Source organism: Melanostigma gelatinosum (assembly GCF_949748355.1).
Source record: "Melanostigma gelatinosum genome assembly, chromosome: 3".
NCBI lineage: Eukaryota > Metazoa > Chordata > Actinopteri > Perciformes > Zoarcidae > Melanostigma > Melanostigma gelatinosum.
This window is the reverse complement of record NC_136636.1, coordinates 22,116,795-22,135,840: the sequence shown is the minus strand read 5'-3', so window position 1 is coordinate 22,135,840 and position 19,046 is coordinate 22,116,795. Positions and strand designations below refer to the sequence as shown.

The window sequence follows — 19,046 nt, the reverse complement described above, 5'->3', positions numbered from 1 at the left end:
GTCTCTCTCCCCTGTTGTACTCATGATCTCTCGCTCTCTCTCTCTCTCTCTCTCTCTCTCTCTCTCCCTGTTGTACTCATGATCTCTCTCTCTCTCTCTCTCCCTGTTGTACTCATGAGCTCTCTCTCTCTCTCTCTCTCTCTCTCTCTCTCCCTGTTGTACTCATGATCTCTCTCTCGCTCTCTCTCTCTCTCCCTGTTGTACTCATGATCTCTCTCTCTCTCTCTCCCTCTCTCTCCCTGTTGTACTCATGATCTCTCTCTCTCCCTCTCTCTCTCTCTCTCCCTGTTGTACTCATGATCTCTCTCTCTCTCTCTCTCTCTTGCTCTCTCTCTCTCTCTCTCTCTCTCTCTCTCTCTCTCTCTCTCCTGTTGTACTCATGATCTCTCTCTCTCTCTCTCTCTCTCTCCTCCTGTTGTACTCATGATCTCTCTCGCTCTCGCTCTCTCTCTCTCTCTCTCTCTCTCGCTGTTGTACTCATGATCTCTCTCTCTCTCTCTCTCTCTCTCTCTCCCTGTTGTACTCATGATCTCTCTCTCTCTCTCTCCCTGTTGTACTCATGATCTCTCTCTCTCTCTCTCTCTCTCTCCCTGTTGTACTCATGATCTCTCTCTCTCTCTCTCTCTCCCTCTCTCTCTCTCTCCCTGTTGTACTCATGATCTCTCTCTCTCTCTCTCCCTGTTGTACTCATGATCTCTCTCTCTCTCTCGCTCTCTCTCCCTGTTGTACTCATGATCTCTCTCTCTCTCTCTCTCTCTCTCTCTCTCTCTCCCTGTTGTACTCATGATCTCTCTCTCTCTCTCTCTCTCCCTGTTGTACTCATGATCTCTCTCTCTCTCTCTCTCTCTCTCTCCCTGTTGTACTCATGATCTCTCTCTCTCGCTCTCTCTCTCTCTCCCTGTTGTACTCATGATCTCTCTCTCTCTCTCTCCCTGTTGTACTCATGATCTCTCTCTCTCTCTCTTTCCCTGTTGTACTCATGATCTCTCTCTCTCTCTCTCTACCTGTTGTACTCATGATCTCTCTCTCTCTCTCTCTCTCCCTCTCTCTCTCTTTCCCTGTTGTACTCATGATCTCTCTCTCTCTCTCTCTCCCTGTTGTACTCATGATCTCTCTCGCTCTCTCTCTCTCTCTCTCTCCCTGTTGTACTCATGATCTCTCTCTCTCTCTCTCTCTCTCTCTCTCTCCCTGTTGTACTCATGATCTCTCTCTCTCTCTCTCTCTCTCTCTCTCCCTGTTGTACTCATGATCTCTCTCTCTCGCTCTCTCTCTCTCTCTCTCTCTCCCTGTTGTACTCATGATCTCTCTCTCTCTCTCTCTCTCTCCCTCTCTATCTCTCTCTCTCCCCAACCTCATTTGCGATGCTGCTCACACAGCTGATTGCAGCATGCCACTCTTTGGTCTATGATTGGAGGGCAGTTGTAAAAGATCAATATGCACAAGCTCTAGTGTGTGTGTGTGTGTTTGAATAAAGAAATAGATTAGAGATGGAGAACAAGCAAGGTGGGTAGCAGGATGAAAGGACAAAACCTCTGAATCCTCTTGCAAAATGAAACTGTCGCCTCAAAACAGTTTTACCTGTGCTCAAAATCAAACACTGCTCTCAAATCATAAACAAAGTGATCAAAATAATATACACCATCAAGCAGTCAGTAAACAATACACCAATAAATAGAAAACACATTGTTCAAAACATATAGTTCTCAGGGAGAAGTCGATTTTTAATCTCAAAACTAATTTCATATGAACGAAAACATGTTCCATTACAGTCGCTCAAAATTGATCAGAAATGACTACTGTGCTTTGCTCTTTGCAATTTATTTTGTTCTTCCTCCTCCTTGTACCCCTATTTTTACAGTACTGTACCCTGCATCTCACAAACGTGTCCTTTGTCTCTGTGACACTGTAATTCTTGTTCTTTCTTGATATGAACCTGCAACCAGTCAACATCTATTGAGCAGTCAGTGCTGTTACTGTAACAAATAGAAAGCACGATGTTCAAGGCCATACAATTTGTTTATTGTACATTATACAGCCTACAATGCACTGTAGGCCTACTACAGCATACAATACTACAGTAAAAGGGACAAAAATCAAAGGAGTCAACATATCATCAATGTGCTTCTTCTTGTCTTTGGGCTGGGTCAGGCCAGAGCACTTCGTCGACATCACAAGCAATATTTTCTCTCCTGAGGCAACGGGGGAAGAAGCCTCTTGTGTGCCGTATCCAGCCCTGACATGATTCCTCACCGATATCACCACAGGCTAATTCCATGGCTTGCAGCAGATTGACTCTGGTGTAGGGTTGTCTATCATGCACTTTCCATCTCCATGAGGAGAAAAACTCCTCAATCGCATTCAGGAAAGGCGAGTACGGAGGGAGGTACAAGGTCATAAACTGACCATTGATGTTAAACCATTCCCTTACCTGAGCAGATCGGTGGAAACTGACATTGTCCAGCACTATCACATAGGTGGGAATGGGATTCTCATTTAGCTCTTGACCCTTCTGCTCAAATAAAATATCTCTTAGATTGCCCAGAAATCTTAGAAGATGCTGATTGTTATATGGCCCGAGTGTAACATGGTGATGTAGAACACCATGGTTGCTGATAGCAGCACAGATTGTGACATTGCCACTTCGTTGACCAGGGACTTCAACAATGGCCCGCTGTCCAATCACGTTTCGGCCTCTCCTTCTCCTCTTTGTCAGATTGAAGCCTGCTTCATCGACAAAGATTAACTCATGGGGTCTGTCCAAGGATTCCAAGTCAAATATTGTCTGTGAAGGAATACAATATAATGTATGTAGAATTTAGTAAGTTGTACAGAGACAGTGCTACATTGCAGAGTTCAATTAGGCCTACTGTATGCACTTCTGATTCACATACATTGTATGTACTGAAGAGTAATGTCATTCACATAGTATGTGGCAGTACTGTAGACAATCTGGATTCCAGTAAATGTGTCTGAATCTACACTTACTTGCACATACTGAGTTCGCACTTCTTTCACCCTTGGTGAGTTGCGCTCAAAAGGTACTCTGTATACTTGTTTTATTCGTATCCTGTTACGATGGAGGACACGGTCAATTGTGGAAATGCTCACACTGTCGATTCCCTGGAAGTGTGTGTTGTCTTGTATCACTCGTTCCTGGATTTCTCTGAGTCATATTAAATGATCTTGAAGGAGCATGCCCACTATAACGGTCTCTTGCTCCTGAGTGAATATAGCTCTCCTTCCACCTGCATGTGGCAGCCTTGCAGTTCTACAAAAAGTAGAAAAATATTCATGCAGTACAATACATACAGCGATGAACTTTATATGCAGCTGTTTCAATAGACATTTGTAGTGTAGTACAGTAAATTTGCAATTACAAAAATACAGTAGCATACTGTACCTGTTCTCTTCTCTGAATGTCCTTACCATGGTGGACACAGAAAATCGGCTCAAATTGGGGTGCAGTCTAAGTCCTGCTTCCCTCATTGTCAGTCCGTGGACTATAACATGGTCTATGACTGTTGCTCGAATTTCATCAGATATTTCCACTCTTTGTCTTCCTCTTCCTATTCGTCCTCCTCTTCCGCTTTCTTGCCCTCCTCCTCTTCCTCCTCGTCGCCCAGCTCACATACGCACTTGTCCTCGTCCTCGTCCTCTCACATTGTTGCCTCTATCCACTCTCTGACTTTCTCCTTCCCACCTTCAACCACCTGTTTGCTCTCTAAACTGGCTTATATTGGTTGTGTCACATCATTTGATACAAGTGAAATCAATTTTGAGTGATTGTGTTTGATCAATGACATGTGTTCTCTATTTGTATTTGATTGTTGCCACTTGTGTTTGCCAGTATGGATGACATGTGCATGAGAGTGCAGAATGTGTTTTGAGACTGAGAATGTGTTTAGAGTTTTGCTGAAAAGTCGAAGTGAGATCTGCAAATTGTGTTTCACCATGTGAAACTGTTTAAGGTATTGATAACTTTGTAATTGACTGCACAATTAGCTGAATGAGTTCAGGCAACTGAGAACTTTGTTCAGCCAATGGGTTTTAGTGTTTTAGCAATTGAGAAATACTGTAATTGGATCCCTGCAATTGATCTCAGAAGTGCGATATAAACCCTCTGGAGAGACCTTTCCCCGGGAAACCCACTCGGAGCAAACAACTTGGGATCAAGAATGATTAAGTCAACTTGTCCGCCTCTCGCTGATCCCTCAGGAGACTCGTCAATGATGATTGGAAGTGAGCAGATGGCAAAGCAGACTCTCCAGTTGCAATACAAACAAAGAATGCAGAAGCGCACAGCGGTGATTTAAAGCCATTGCATCACGAAACAACACAAGTGTGTGATCAGGAACTCTGTACATGCATAGAGAGAGAGGGGGAAGAATTAAGGTTGAATATGAAACTCTGTGTAAACAGAAAGTCCTCAAAGCCCGGCGTTACAGTCATTCTGCGTGATAAACTGGCATCAAATCAACCACGTGTAGTTACTGCTGTACATATCTGAGCCCTCCTCACTCTCCTTGGGGAAATACCTCTCTGCTCATGCTCAGCTAGCAGCTGTCAGGCGCCTCCTCTCACTTCAGGTTACACTGCAATGAGCTTCTTCTGCCAGAGAGACATGACCATGGGGTGCTTTAAAGGAATAGAGCTACATTTACATGTGCAGGCAGGAAAATAAATAGCGTGGGTAGGGTGGTAAACGTAAACTGTGGAGCTAGCGAGCGTGGGGGTAACATGAGCGGCCCACACTGTGGTACATTACACAGTCTGAAGATAGCAAAATCCACCTACAAGCATTGAATACATCGTGTCGCAGTGATTACCTGGAGCGAATTGTGTTATTGTGATTTTTGAAATTGGGCCAGTAACGAGGGATAACGTCGTTGCACTGAACGGGCTGTAGTGTAATCGCTCGGGGCAGCTCCTCACCTTCAACGTGATCCCAGTAAAAGTGCTTGTTTTTGCCGCTGACAGGCTCCGATTGTTATTGTGAGTGTCTGGCAACAATATGGAAGCCTACAGAGAAATAAAAACGTTTTTCTTTATCTTTTGCTTTCTGTTCGTTAGTGTGTCATGTGACTCGTATCCAGAAGACAACGATGGAAGAGTTGGTGAGAGTTGGAGAGAGTTTGTTGCGTCGGAGTACAGCAGGCGTAGCTCGGCGTTATGTAAAAGATTTCACTATCGCGGCAGAATAATTAGCTGAGTTTGACAACGACACAAGATTTCAGAACGAGACTTCTTCTTGAGTGAGACTTAGATACAATAACAAACCCACTGGATCAAGTGAAAGGTAAGAAAAACCTTTTTTCAGTTCTGTAGGGTCCTTTCCATGATGTTGTTAGACACTTATAATAACAAGCCTATAAGTGGCAAAAACAAGCACTTTTAGTGGGCGTACATTGATGGTGTGAAATTGCTCGATATGATTACATTGCAACCCAATTAGCGAAGGCCGTCTGCTGCATTCTCCCTCAATACTGGACCACTTTTTAAAAAAATGGTGTTTTTCTTTTGTCATCTGGACACAATAAACATGGACAAATGTGTCCAGATTGAAAAATACAGAACTTACTCCTTGATAAGTTAAATTCGGAAGGGGTCATCGTTGGATTTTGTTCCCTTTAACAAACCTCCCCCCCCCCCCCCTTAAGGGTCAGCGTGGGCAACAGAACAGCAGAGTGAGCATTTGCTGTTTGGGGGGTTGAAACTGTGCCTGTAAGTTAAACTACACACTCATTGTGCTGTCTCAATGGAAAGTTCCTGCAGTCAGTAATTATGCAGTCGCACTCACTGTAAATCCCCATTGACAGCAGAGGAAACTTGGCAAAAACTACAACTTAGTCCACTCCAAAGTAGATTTTGGACACAGTAAACCAAGACTTCATTGTGAAATAAATTTCGAACAGTAAAAATGTAGAAAATGCTAATGGCAGAGAGCCAAACCAAACAGTACTATTCTAGAGAGGAGAGAGGGGGAGAGAGAGAGAGAGAGAGAGAGAGAGAGAGAGAGAGAGAGAGGGAGACAGAAAGAGAAATGAACTGCAACTCCTGCAAATGCTGAAGTGTTTATCAAATTTAACGGTCAAGCGTGTGCAATGTGGCGCCATCTAGTGGTAGAGTTGTAGATCCCAACCAACTGAAACCTCTCCCGTGTGCCAGGAGCGTAGCAGAGCTATGGTGGCAGACGCGACAACAAGAATGGGCCTATCTAGAGACAGTGTTTAGTTTGTCCATTCTGGGCTACTGTAGAAACATGGCGGCTGGCTCTAAGAAGAGAACCTGCTCTGTATGGAGATACAAACGGCTCAGTCAAAGTTCAATAAAACACAGGTGATTCAGGTGATTACAAACTAAAGAAAACATACATATTCATATACTATTCCATTTCAGCCCATAGATAGAATAAATGCTACACAGTCAGTTAGTCAGTTGTTTTTCTTCATACAACCTTCATATATTGGTCATATAACCTCTTTTATTTAAGATTATATCAGAGACAAAAACAAGAAGATCAACAAAAGATGTAACATTAAGAATTAAAAGATGAAAGACGAATCACAGCCAGATACGTTTGTTCGGGATAAAGTATTGTCAGAGATTTGTCATTCTACTGGTCATCAGATGTAATCAGCTAATGTTCTTGACCAGGTTTTATAAATCACTTGTGCTTCCTGACTCAGCAGTTTTGAGAACAGGGGGAGTTTAGTGCAAGGTCACAATGTAGCTGCATTATCACACAAAGCAGTACAGTAGGATTGTTTCACTGGGTCTCCCAGTGCATTGTGGGACACTCCAGCTCTTCCCTTACTCTCTCATTTCTTCAGAGCATCTGTGAATGAGTAAAACTCTCTGTCTCTCTCGCTCTCTCTCTCTCTCTCTCTCTCTCTCTCGCTCTCTCGCTCTCTCTCTCTCTCCACACAAAGGATGAGGGGCTCCACGGCGCCGGGACATCAATAAGAGCCGCACAGGCGCTATCAAAGCACATGCAGAGGGCAGCTGCTACCAACACAGGCCGGCGCCCGTTTTGGTCGAGATGAGCCGTCTCCTCCGAGGCAGCAGAGAGGATGTAGAAAAAGACTGCACCCTCTCAGCTCCTACAGGGAGTGCTGCAATGCAGGGGTGAAAGAGAGAGAAACACACGAAAGCTTCAAGGCAGTTTGTCAGCTGATCACACTCTTCTCTCCATTTCCTGCCATGCCTCACTTCTTCCTCTCCTCATTGCTTTCATCTTTTCCCTCTATTATTCTAGCACTTTCTGCCTCGCTATACCATCTCTCTCTCGCTCTCTCTCACACACACACTCGTCACTGGTCGTATTCTGGCACATCATTACTGCAGCGTAGACAACCGTAAACAGAAAGCACCATATGGTAGGACTTGGCTCTGTACATCAGTTTCAGTGTCTGGGTGTCTTGGAAGTAGCAGTTGGTCAACAAGGTGACAGTGTGTCTGTGTTTGCCTCTATGTGTGTGTGTGTGTGTGTGTGTGTGTGTGTGTGTGTGTGTGTGTGTGTGTGTGTGTGTGTGTGTGTGTGTGTGTGTGTGTGTGTGTGTGTGTGTGTGTGTGTGTGTGTGTGTGTGTGTGTGTGTGAGTGCGTCTGCAAACACCGGGGGGATATTTATGGAGTGTGTCGCGTGGGTGGACGTCTGTCGAAGAAGAGCTCTTGTGTTCTGACAGCGGCTTTTCACTCGAACTGAGTTACTGGCACGATGATGCTACACAGTGTCAGTCTCCTCAGTGAACTATAGGAGAGCTGTGGTCGGTCAATGTCAACATGATCCTGCGAGCAAAGCCACAACTGATTGAATATACGAATCTAAGAGATTTGCCGTGAAAAATAGTGGATCAACAAAGCAAAGAAAGACAAGTATGAGGGCTGCTGAGTCAAGAACAGCTCTAACATCTCGAAGGTGTAGGCCATAGAAGGATGATTTGGGGTTAGGGGGGGATGTGGGGATCATAGAAATGAAATAGGAGTAGAACAGACATTCCCATTCGAATGAGTAAAATAGAACAACTTAACCAATGTAGCATCAAGGCTAAATAGTGGACAGCTGGCTACTTAGCTGGCTTGCTTATGCCCCCATGCTTTAATGCTACACTGGTTGCAGAAAATGAGCTGAACAGCGGGATGGTGGCAACTAGAGGGTGGCAGCGTCTTCTTGTATTTTTATCAGCGATCAACCTTGTGAATAGATGATAACAGGCCCCTTCTAACTCCTATATGAGGTTTAAAAAACGCTGACCACGCCCAACCAATCAGCTGATACCATTAGAAGCGGGTGCAGTCATAACAATGCAGAAAATTGCAATCTAAGTGTTGCTTTAACAAATGTTACCTCTAACGACAGGTTGTGGGAATATCAGTGTCAGCAATCAAAGCAAAGCATTACGAAATATATGACGGGTGGAGCTGCTGAATAGTGTTAAAATGAGATGATAAGGCCGGCGAGAGCTAATGCTCCAGATCTTAAATGTTCCATTTTAGAGCCATGGTTGATCGGGTGCGATACAACAACTGACCACCCTCCCAGGTCAGACATTTGCCTTCTGTGCTCAACCAGAACTGTCCTCACCCTCACTATATGAGGGACGTCTAGAACTCTAAAATTAAAAAAAAAACATGAATCCAGATGTAGCTCTTTCAGATACTCATTTAGCAAATGCAAATCGCTTTCAAGCAATCTTATCGTCAGCCAAACCAAACGTCTGCAAGATTGTCCATTTGGGAATTAGTCGTGATCACTGTTATGATACAGTACGTCACCATCTACTGATCATGATCACCATCATCAGGAAACAAGTGGAAAACAATTATTATCCCAAGGGTGAAACCAACAAAAGTAATTAACTGCATAATGACGTTCTACTAAATGTCCCCTAACAGTTGGTTCACATACGTTAACTTAAAGAGAAACTATAACGCCCACAATTCTTTCCCTGTGGTCATGAAAAATGTGATGAAGAACATCATCAAAACATATAACAGAAACGCTAATTTCATTGTAGTTTAGCTAATATATCGCACTGCATGGGCATTATTTGACTGGGTGTAACTCTTTACAGTTATTCATTGCACAGATATGACAACTTCGGTTGTCTAGAGTTGATGTGCAAAGGTTGTTCAATTGAAAGGGGTAGTTTGTGATGTTTTGAAGTTGGGTTGTATTCGGGTACGTATATTCAGTGTGTTAGTTATAGATGGCGTTGGCACTCCCCGATTTCGGTGAAACAGACCGATTATATTTTCCGACATGGAGCTGAGCTGAAAGTGAAACTGATCTTTGCAGTTTTTGAGCTGACAGCTGAGCTATGCTTCGCTGCCCTGTCAGAACGGGCTGTCAGGCAAAGTAAAGTAAAATATGTAGGGTTCCCGTCTACAGTAAGTAAGACTGACAAATATGAATAAGTACCTCATGCAATCCCATTTTAAAACACCTGAACTATCACTGTAAGGCCTATGGATTGGACAAATCTAAAACTTCAGTCATGGATCTCCTTTCCTCTTATCCTCTTCCCACACCATCAATGCAAATAAGCCAAATACAGATAGACATTATTAGGATTAGCACCAACAAACAACCATACAAATGTTCATCTACACACACTACTGTGTTTTTGTACCTTCCGGTGATTAAAATAAGGGCTGGCTGACTAGCGCCGGAAGGGAAGGGAGGGAGAGAGCGACATTAAGAGGCAGGGAGGGAGGAAAAGGTTAAAGATGTGTTGCCCAACTGCAGAGATCGGGGGCAACATGGTGGAGTCAGCTGTTTGGCATTGGCAGAGAAGATTCTTTCATGGGTGCAACCCACATACTCAGCTATGCTGCTCATCCCACAAATGCATGTTCCTTACAAATGGGACACCGTTTGAAAGGTAAATAAACAGGTTTTCCAACGGTATAACATTTATTGCCAAGAAGCATTGTTACAACAGAGAAATAATCTACCAAACACTAATTTCCGAACTTTTTGTTCGATGTTTATTTTCTATTGCAGCTTTAAGCATTGGATCTTAATACTTCTTCCTCCACTGGTACCAATTACTCAAAAGCCAAGAAAGCTGCTGTTTATTTTGTATGTCTTTCACCAGAAATGTGATGATGTTCCTTTATCTTCTCTGACATCAGTTTCAGTTTTTAATCATCACAGCATGTACACAAACTAGCCCACTGACTGTTGCCGCTTCAATCTGGTACTTAAATATATTAATTCATCCATGAAGCTCTCAAAATTGATCTGCTGAAAGGTATTGATCCTCCTGTGCAGTCAGGCTCTCATGTGCATACTGTACTGTAGTCACTGAGGCAAGTAAATGAAGGAAATGGCAGACCAATGCACTACGCTAACATACCATATAGTACAACTATTATATAGTATAACTTTTTTTATCTGCCTACCGGGTGGCGATGGGCAGGTTGTGCACAGTCGGTTTATCAGAGCTTTTTTGCTGCCTAGAAGCGATGCTGATGAGAGCGGTGAGCTTGAACCAAAATCGTGAAGTTGCGGAATATAAACCCAACAGATTGAGCAGATAATGCAAACGCTAACATGCACAAGCGACAGACATTACACCTAGTCATGTGACCAATTGTTTATCTAAAAATCGTTGATTAGTGCAGCTTTAAATCAGAAATTCTTCTCAACCTGCCCAAATATTGATGTGTGTTTTTTTCTGTCTTCGCTCTTTTGACCTGAATTCCTCTTCAGTATTCCTATATTGTTTGGAATTATATCCATTAAAGGTTAATAGGTAAGCCGCCGCATGTTTTGATAAATCGATTGTTTGGTTGGTCTATACATCCATCCATCCATTCATTATCTTTAACCGCTTATCCTGTTCAGAGTCGCAAGGGGGCTGGAGCCGATTAGCTGACATTGGACAGGAGTCATTAATTAATTTAAGCTGCATGTAGGACTGTGGACTGTGGGAGGAAGCCAGAGAAACCGGAGGGAACCCATGTGACACGGAAAGAACATGCAAACTCCACACTGAAGAGCCCTGTTTGGTCTGTAAGATGTTTCACAAAATCACAAAATGATTCACAAAATCTCTAAATGTCTTGTTTTGTCTCAGTCTAAAATACAAAGATATTCAGTTAAACAAAGAAAAAAATAATAACATTGGAGAAGCTGCAACCAAATGATGGGTTGTAGTTTTTACTTGAAAAATGACTTGATCGATAAATGAATCTATAATCGTTGCTGAATTGAAGCTGTAGATCTGAGTACAACTGGTTCGGCACCTACACTTCCCCTTTAAACTTGTATGGCGTACTGTAACTCGCCCCTCTCCCTTTGATGTTGCTCCAGTCTGTATTGTGGATTTGACCCGCTGCCTCTTTTCCTCAGGGAAAGCCTCTGAAGTGTTAGCATCGACATACATTTGCGATACACTAACTGACAAAAAAAAGCGAAATCTTGCTCAACTTTTGATGGCTTAGTGATTGTGTTACTCACAGTTTGAAGGCAGTTAGGCAAAAAAAAATAAGTAAAAGCTACATAATCCACATCTCAGGTCAAACATTAAAACAAAGCCATTGTATTCTCAGGCAGATTAATGTGCTCAAAGCATCCAACAGACAGAAAACACACTGCAGCTAAACTGAAGAGACATCAGTTCAGCAACTTTCACAGAGAAGTTTTGGAAGTCTGTAAAACATTTCCCCTGATATCACTATCTGCCATACTGTAGGTTTTAAAAGGTCTCTCAACACAAATATATCATCAAATGCCATTTTGTGAACCGGTATCACAATGTATACCTACGCCGTAGTACTATTATTGTTTATACACACAACCCTGTGTCTGGAGTACAAATGAGAAACATCAACAGTGTGCGTACATTGATGCACCTGACAGCCTGTGAAAGAGGAGCTCAGTTTAGAGAGGACAGGATTAAAGTACAGAATCCCATTTCATGAACCATCAAGCAGCAGACGTCCTGCGGGCATGAACACCTTTCCTGAGGAGGAGCAGTACTGTATGAGGAGCTCAGATGAGGCCTCCTGACTAACTGTAAGTACTGACCACAACCTAAAACATCACTCATATTCAGATTTTCAACACAAGTCGATCTGAGAACACTGTTACAAAGCCACTTACAATCATGCACTTATGACCAGTGGGTGCGTACTAAACCTACTGGCAGGCTTCAGGAAGCAGTTGTGAACCATAATGTATCCAATGTGGGAGGGAGACCAGTTAATAAGACTTTTCCTCAGCTGGTTTTTTTCAACGTCCCGGTGTGAACACTTAAATAGCCCTTATTTAAAGGTGCCGACGAGATTGGGAGCATTTCAATTGTCTCTCAACGTCTCTCAACGTGGCTGGGTAAAGCAAAGGCTAGTGCAGTTGCTCTATGGGTGCCGTGGATGCGGAAGATCAGCAGGAGAGCCAGGCCATTTTATACATCAAACCATTTCGCCATTTAAGCTTCATGCGCCACTGAGCATCTTTTCATAGGAATGAACGAGGCCCCGCCTCCAACGCTGTATCAACTTCTCTTTATACATGGGCACTTTGGCACAGTGAGCTAATGTCAACATGCTAACAGGCTCACAATGACAATGCGAACATGCTGATGTTTAGCAGTTGTAATGTATACCATCCCAGTTTAGAATGTTAGCATGCTAACATTTGCTAGTTAGCACCAAACACAAAGCAGGCCTACAGCTGAGGCTGAAAGGACTGTCCTTTTACACAGTTCCTAATAAAAAAAGTCAGAGCACCACCAAAGGAACCATGAAGGTCTGTAAAACATTTCGTAGCAATCCATGCAACAGGTGATGTTGTATATTTCAGTTTGGACCAATTTGAAGGGCTGACCATGCATCGTCATCCCTACAGCTACCACGGCTAAAAGAAGTGTGCTTGCTTGCATATATTTGTCAAGGAAACTAGTAATTACAGGGGAAACCTTTTAAAGTGCTAAACAGCTTTTATAGATCAAAGAGCATGGGATAGATCCATCCATCTCTTTTCAAATGCTGCTGAAATAAATTGCTTATGGTATGCTTATGAAAGCACTGTAAGTTTATTAGCACTATTAAAGTTACATTTGAAAACAGCACAATACTGTTTTAGGCTATAGCCTGTTATAAATTTAACTGCAGTAAACTTTATTTTATATGCAGTAGTACAGTATTACAGTGTAGTAGTGAATTATACACAGTACAGTGATTTAACCTGTACAGTAATTTGTAAAGCGTTTCTGTCAATAGTGATCAATTTGACCCGGACAGACGTGATAGGTTTCCACTGAATGCAATTCTTATGAAAGGGATCTCATCTAAGAGATGAAACGCTGACTTCATCACCAGACGCCCAACACAGGCCGCAAAACTGTGCAATATTATTCATCCTCTCCCAGGATACCGCTAAATGCAAATTCAGCAAAAAACACAACTTGAGATGCGAAATGATTTATTTTTCTTTGTTTGCCGTAGTCCAAAAAAAGCTACAGGCAGTTTAAAATAAGAAATGTGCTGCTATGCTGCTTGGTACTCTTGCGATTAATCTCGTGCTCTTTCTCTAACCCTCTTTAATTAGTCACATGAGCAACCTAATCATGAGTCTCAACGCTTAATAAAAGAGACAATAGAGAATATTGATAAGCATGCTCTCTTATTGCGTTAGGTCACACATTCATTGTACTATCTGCTGTATGAAGATGACTTTGAACCTGTTAAACATCTATTGCAGCACTAAATGCACCAAGGCAAGGACATTCAAGACATCAAGAGGAGAGCTGCGTGTGTCGGTATACGTGTGTGAGTACGGACATACTGCAGCTACACACCACCGTGATCCACCACTGCTGATGCTAAAAAAAGGAAGTCCTCCTTTGGCTCACACACTCTGGAGTGCCCCAGTCATGTACTCATAACAGCCCCGGGGAATAGAGAAACCACTGCACCACCTGATCTGTTCGCACCACCGCACTACCAACATGGATCATTCACTCAAGAACTCTTAATCGATGTGATAAACAAAGGAATACCTACATGAGTGATGTCTGCGAGGCCAAATGAAAAGGCTGTGCTGCCTAAATGACAAGAAAATATAACGAATTTCAAGCTTCGATGTAATCAGTGTCCATCAGAGGCTGTAATGCGCAAAATGTAACAGCATGTTAATAAGAGCTTTGCTTTTAACCACCTTCCACAGTGAAGGGACTGTTTTTACTGAAATGCATTCAAAGAAAAGGTTGTAACGGACTTGGCACACATTCATTGGCTTAACAGATCCATACGAACACGGTGAGCTCTGCAGACTCTTACGTGGGCTTTTCACTCCGGCTGGCTCAGCAGATTTGACTTTGCACACACTCCCTCAGAGCCTTTACTGTATAAGAGTGAGCTGCCTCTCATCATCCATTTACAGTAAAGACGGCCATACTGTAAAAAAAAAAAAAAAAGGCCCGGTAAAGAAATGAAAATCACTTTCATGTTATGTTAAAAAAAACTAAATGAAATACTTTAACCAATCTCCACATATCCAGATTATAAGCAGCCAATGAAAAGTGTTGTAACTGTTCTTTCTGGCGCAAGAAATCCCCATCTCACCTTCTACCCTCACACACGTTTGTTTTTGATATGTGACATTACACTGCAGCACTACATGATGCTTCAGTGGGTACAGGCATGAGGACTCACCGGCATGCTGTAAAAGTTCCACCCTGGCAGATTTTGAGAATTACTTCAAGTGCATTCAAACGAGAGGCGACTGGCAAAACGCTAACACAGTCTGCTCTAATTACCCCTGAGCCATTTATTATCTCTTTCTCCCTCTGCAGAGCTTTTTTTTCTTTTTTTTTCTCCCCTCTCAGATATGATGTGTGTAATGAGGCTAGGTGCCTCTGTGACAACCTGCAGCAAAGCCTCAGTAACTGATGATGCAGTCTGGGAGAGACCGTGAAATAAAATGCTGCTTACCTTCAAGAGAGATGTGCCGCCTCGTAAACAAGGAGTGGAAGCAGAGAACAGGCTCAGATAGGAAGAACAAAATAAATTAAAAATTCTTAACAATCTGCACTTTGGTTCATCCAAGACATCTCAAAACCCCAGAGCTGGAAGGTTCGCACTTTCACCCTCAAACAAGACTTTTCTTGGCAATGTGCTGCTGAGACGTGCACTCAGATCAGGCAGACAGGAGAGGAAACACAGATTAACATTATTCGAACACACTGAAATCAGCGCAAGCATCAGAGCCGGTGCAGCTCCACTGCTGTATTTCCCGGCACTGTCCGCTCATTGGCTGAAGAGCTACTCAATAAAAAACCCTCCTTGTCATCAATTGGGCATGGAGCGGTGGGGGTTAGATTTTCTGTGGCGCACTAACAACCGTGCTCCTCCTCTTTTCTTTCTTGCTCCATCACTTTTTTCCCTATCAGCACAGGCAGCCAGGGGAGTGCTGAGCTTTGAGAATTAGACGCAGGAGGAAAGGGAGGAGGAGAGAGCGAGGAGAGGGAGGAAAGTACAAAAGCAGGGTGGGCGGATCGATGAATGGAGAGGTGAAGCTGGTGACCGGCAGTCTTGATTTTAGGGTCCTGTTCCTCCCCGCTGCAGGAGCTCTGCAGGAACCTGAGTGCAGTGAGGTGTGAGGACCAGAGAGGATAGAAGGAGGGGGGGGGGGGGGGGGGGGGGTTACCGGTCTGCTTGGGCTGGTTTTGCTGCAGTATAGAGGGAAGTTGTTGGTTTTTTTTTCTTCCTGTTCTCCCAGCAGCAGTTGATGTGAAACTCCAGCACACTCAGCAGTAAATAAGGAAACTAGTTCCTTCCTTCCCCGTTTCCAGGAGTCTTTCATGTAACTGGTGAATAATTTAAAAGAGCAGAAGGTGGGATGAGCTGCAGGACACCGATCACCGCTGCCTTATTATGGGAGACAGAGATTACAGCGTCTAATTAAACAAAATGCATCAAAGTCGAGCGGGAGTCAAGAAGAGCATTACACCTGGCATGCAGACACAACATCCACTTCAACAGCTTGACATTTGACATGTTTTATAGATCAGAGTTCGTCATGTCAGGTGATGAAAGTAATGAAACATACATGTTGTATTTCTTTCCTCTTGTATTTAATTTCCTTCAGACCTTCAGCTCAGTGCACTTCAGTCTCATTCTGCCATCTGAAATCAATAGAACTACACTGGACAGCTGCATCACGCTGCCACTGCAGGTTTCTCCAGGGAAATCCAAACAATATGTTGCAGGAATCACTGTTTACCTCAGCCACTGTGAAGCAGCCTGAAGAATAAAAACAGGCACATTATTTCAAGCTGTTTTACATATTAAATTTGAAGGCAGGTGAATAATAGCTCTGAGACAATATTTGTCCAAAAACTACCCTTAAACTGTTCACACAAGAGAGAAAAGCCTGAAACGATACAACAGTATCCCCTAAGACCATCGTAAAGGGGAACACAACCTAAACTAGAAAATGCATTTCCTGCTGAAAATGCGTTGGAATGCTGAAAGCTGAAATTAATTGCAAAAACATTGCTGAAAATAGATATCCAATTTTTAAAAAATTGCAAAAAGCTTAATAATTCAAAAAGTTGAAAGATTACAAATATGAAGTTATATCACACCTCTCCTGAAAGAGCTGAACATTTTGATATTCTAACAGTTTCTGTAGCTTAAAAGAATGCCAGCGGTAGTGATATTTGTTGTAGTAGTAGAAGTTGTAGTTGTAGTAGAAGTATTATTAGCAGTATAGGTATTAGTAGCATTTGAATCAGTACTAGTTGTAGCAGAAGTGATATTTGTAGTAGCAGTAATAGTAGAAGTTGTAGTCGAAGTATTAGTAATTAGAAGAAGTAGTGGTAGTGGAAGTAGTAGTATCAGTAGTCGTAGTAATAGCTGTAGTAGTGGTCGTAGTATTTAATATAACAGTTGTAGTCGTAGAATAAGTAGTAGTAGTAGTAGTAATAGTAAAGTCAGTTTTTGAAGTAGCAGTAGTAGTAGTAATAGTAGCAGTCGTACTAATAGCTGTAGTAGTATTAGTACTGGTTATTAGTACTGGTAGTAGCAGGAATAGCAGTATTAGCAGTTGTGGTATAAGTAATAATCATAGTGGTAGTGGTAGTAATAGCAGTAGTGGTAGTAATAATATTTATGGTAGCAGTAATAGCAGTAGCAGTAGTAGTAATAGTAGCAACAGCGAAAGTTGAAGTAGTAGTCGTAGTAATACGAGAAATATTAGCAGTAGTAGTAGTTGTCGCAGTATTAGTAAGAGCATTCATTATTTCAACAAAAAAGCCTAATTTTGAGCTAAATGTTTAAATACAGTTAATCCATGAGGCTTTTATTTTGAAAGGGTGGGACTGGGTGGGGGAGGGAGGGGGAGAGGAGACATAATCAACATGTTTGACACACATAAACAGAGGTTATTAAATGACAGGCTTCATCACAAGCAGTTCAGTTAGAATTCACTCTCTGGGGCTTTTATTTTGAAATGGGGTGTGGGGTGTGGGGGAGAAGGGGAGAGGAGACAGAATCATAATGTTAGATAAACACAAACCGGTTATTAAATGACAGGCTCATCACAAGCATTTCAGTGAGGATTCATTCTGTGGGGCTTTTATTTTAAAATGGCGTGTGTGTGTGAGTCTGTCTGTTTGTCAACATCACTAATTGGCTCAATCGCGAACACCTGTGTGCCTGAAGCCATTTGAAAATATTCTCCATAGAGATCCCATTGAAAATAAAAAGCTTAATAATTCAAAAAGTTTAAAGGTTCGAAATATGAAAAGTCATAGCACCCCTCTGGTGAAAGAGCTGAACATTTTGATAGTTGAACGGAAGAAATAGAAGAAGTTGAATAAAGATTCGAAGAACAATAGTTGGAATGCTTAACAGCATTCCAACAATTAAGAATCACAAAATATGTTTTTCCAATGGCAGAGGAAAGTCTGTATTTATGTACATGAGCTACTTTCTCTTAAAGCCAGAAGCCAGGGAAGTACGAATAAACTTGTGACCTTAAGTATAAAGTCTGGAGCTTTGTTTTCTTTTCTGTTTTATAAATGAGCTTCAGTGTGTCCTCAGTTCTGAAACAGGAAATGTACCCATGTACTCAGATGACTCCCCTGGGTGCTCTCAGTGTCATCTATAACATCAATAATCATTGTTGACGGAGCAGTTTCTGCTTATACTTAATCATGTCACACATTTGAGTTTTAGCAGTCTAGTTTAATTTGGAATTTGGGTGACACTTATATTATGCTATACTAATACTTTATGAAATGTCTTTGACAAATATTTCCCAAACTTTTTTCTGGGGACCCACTTTTTAAAAATGACAAACCATCGTGACCCAATTCACAAAAGGCCTCATCTATTGATCACGAGAAGAGCACATGTGTGTGTAAATGAACGTTCCTGAACATTTTTACTGCTATTTCTGTATCACCTTATATTATTATACACAGTGAACCCGCCATTTTGTAGAGATGTATGTACGTTTTATGCTTTTTTTATTGAAAAGATATTACAGCCATATTAAATACTTTATAAATGAAACCAAATAAATGCATTTCGATGAAGTTAACAGGCTCTCTCGTCCTTTTAATTTCCTCTCAAAAGCAAAACAATGTGTGCTAGCCTTTCATATTGGATTCAATGTTATAAAAAGGCTACACTTATTCAAATAATATAAACATTTAGGCTCCCTCAGGTGGCTTAAAGGTGTACCGCAGATATAAATGTTTAAATAAAATATTATGGAAGAAATTCAGCTAATTTAGTGGACGACCCTAATCAAATCTCCCGACCCAGTCTTTGGGAATGTCTTAGACCACAGGAACATGTATGAATTCTGAAAATGGGCGTAGTGTGCCTTTAACTGCTCAAGTCTTTAGCAACTAAAAAGTGTCCTCAGACCAGATCCAGCTGATTTAGCAGTGCACCATTTGTTAATGAAAGCAACAACAGGAAAGCGTTGTGAGTGCCAGTTTCACCATTAAACTTATTAAACCTTCTGGGAATGCTGCCAGAATCTCTGCACCAAATAGCAGGCGGGCTCCCTTCGAGGAGGACA

The 19,046-nt window shown here is 42.2% G+C and overlaps 1 protein-coding gene across 1 annotated transcript in view; it reads right to left on the bottom strand.

Annotated features, from left to right (window-relative positions):
* The window catches only part of LOC306775511 (synaptotagmin-2-like), a 34,506-nt gene extending 19,470 nt beyond the window's left edge, over window positions 1-15,036 (bottom strand). The window contains exon 1 of the mRNA XM_079265960.1: window positions 14,942-15,036. The gene's annotated coding sequence lies outside the window, so the exon portion shown is untranslated. The remainder of the gene's footprint in view (window positions 1-14,941) is intronic.
* Window positions 15,037-19,046: the final 4,010 nt, after the last annotated feature.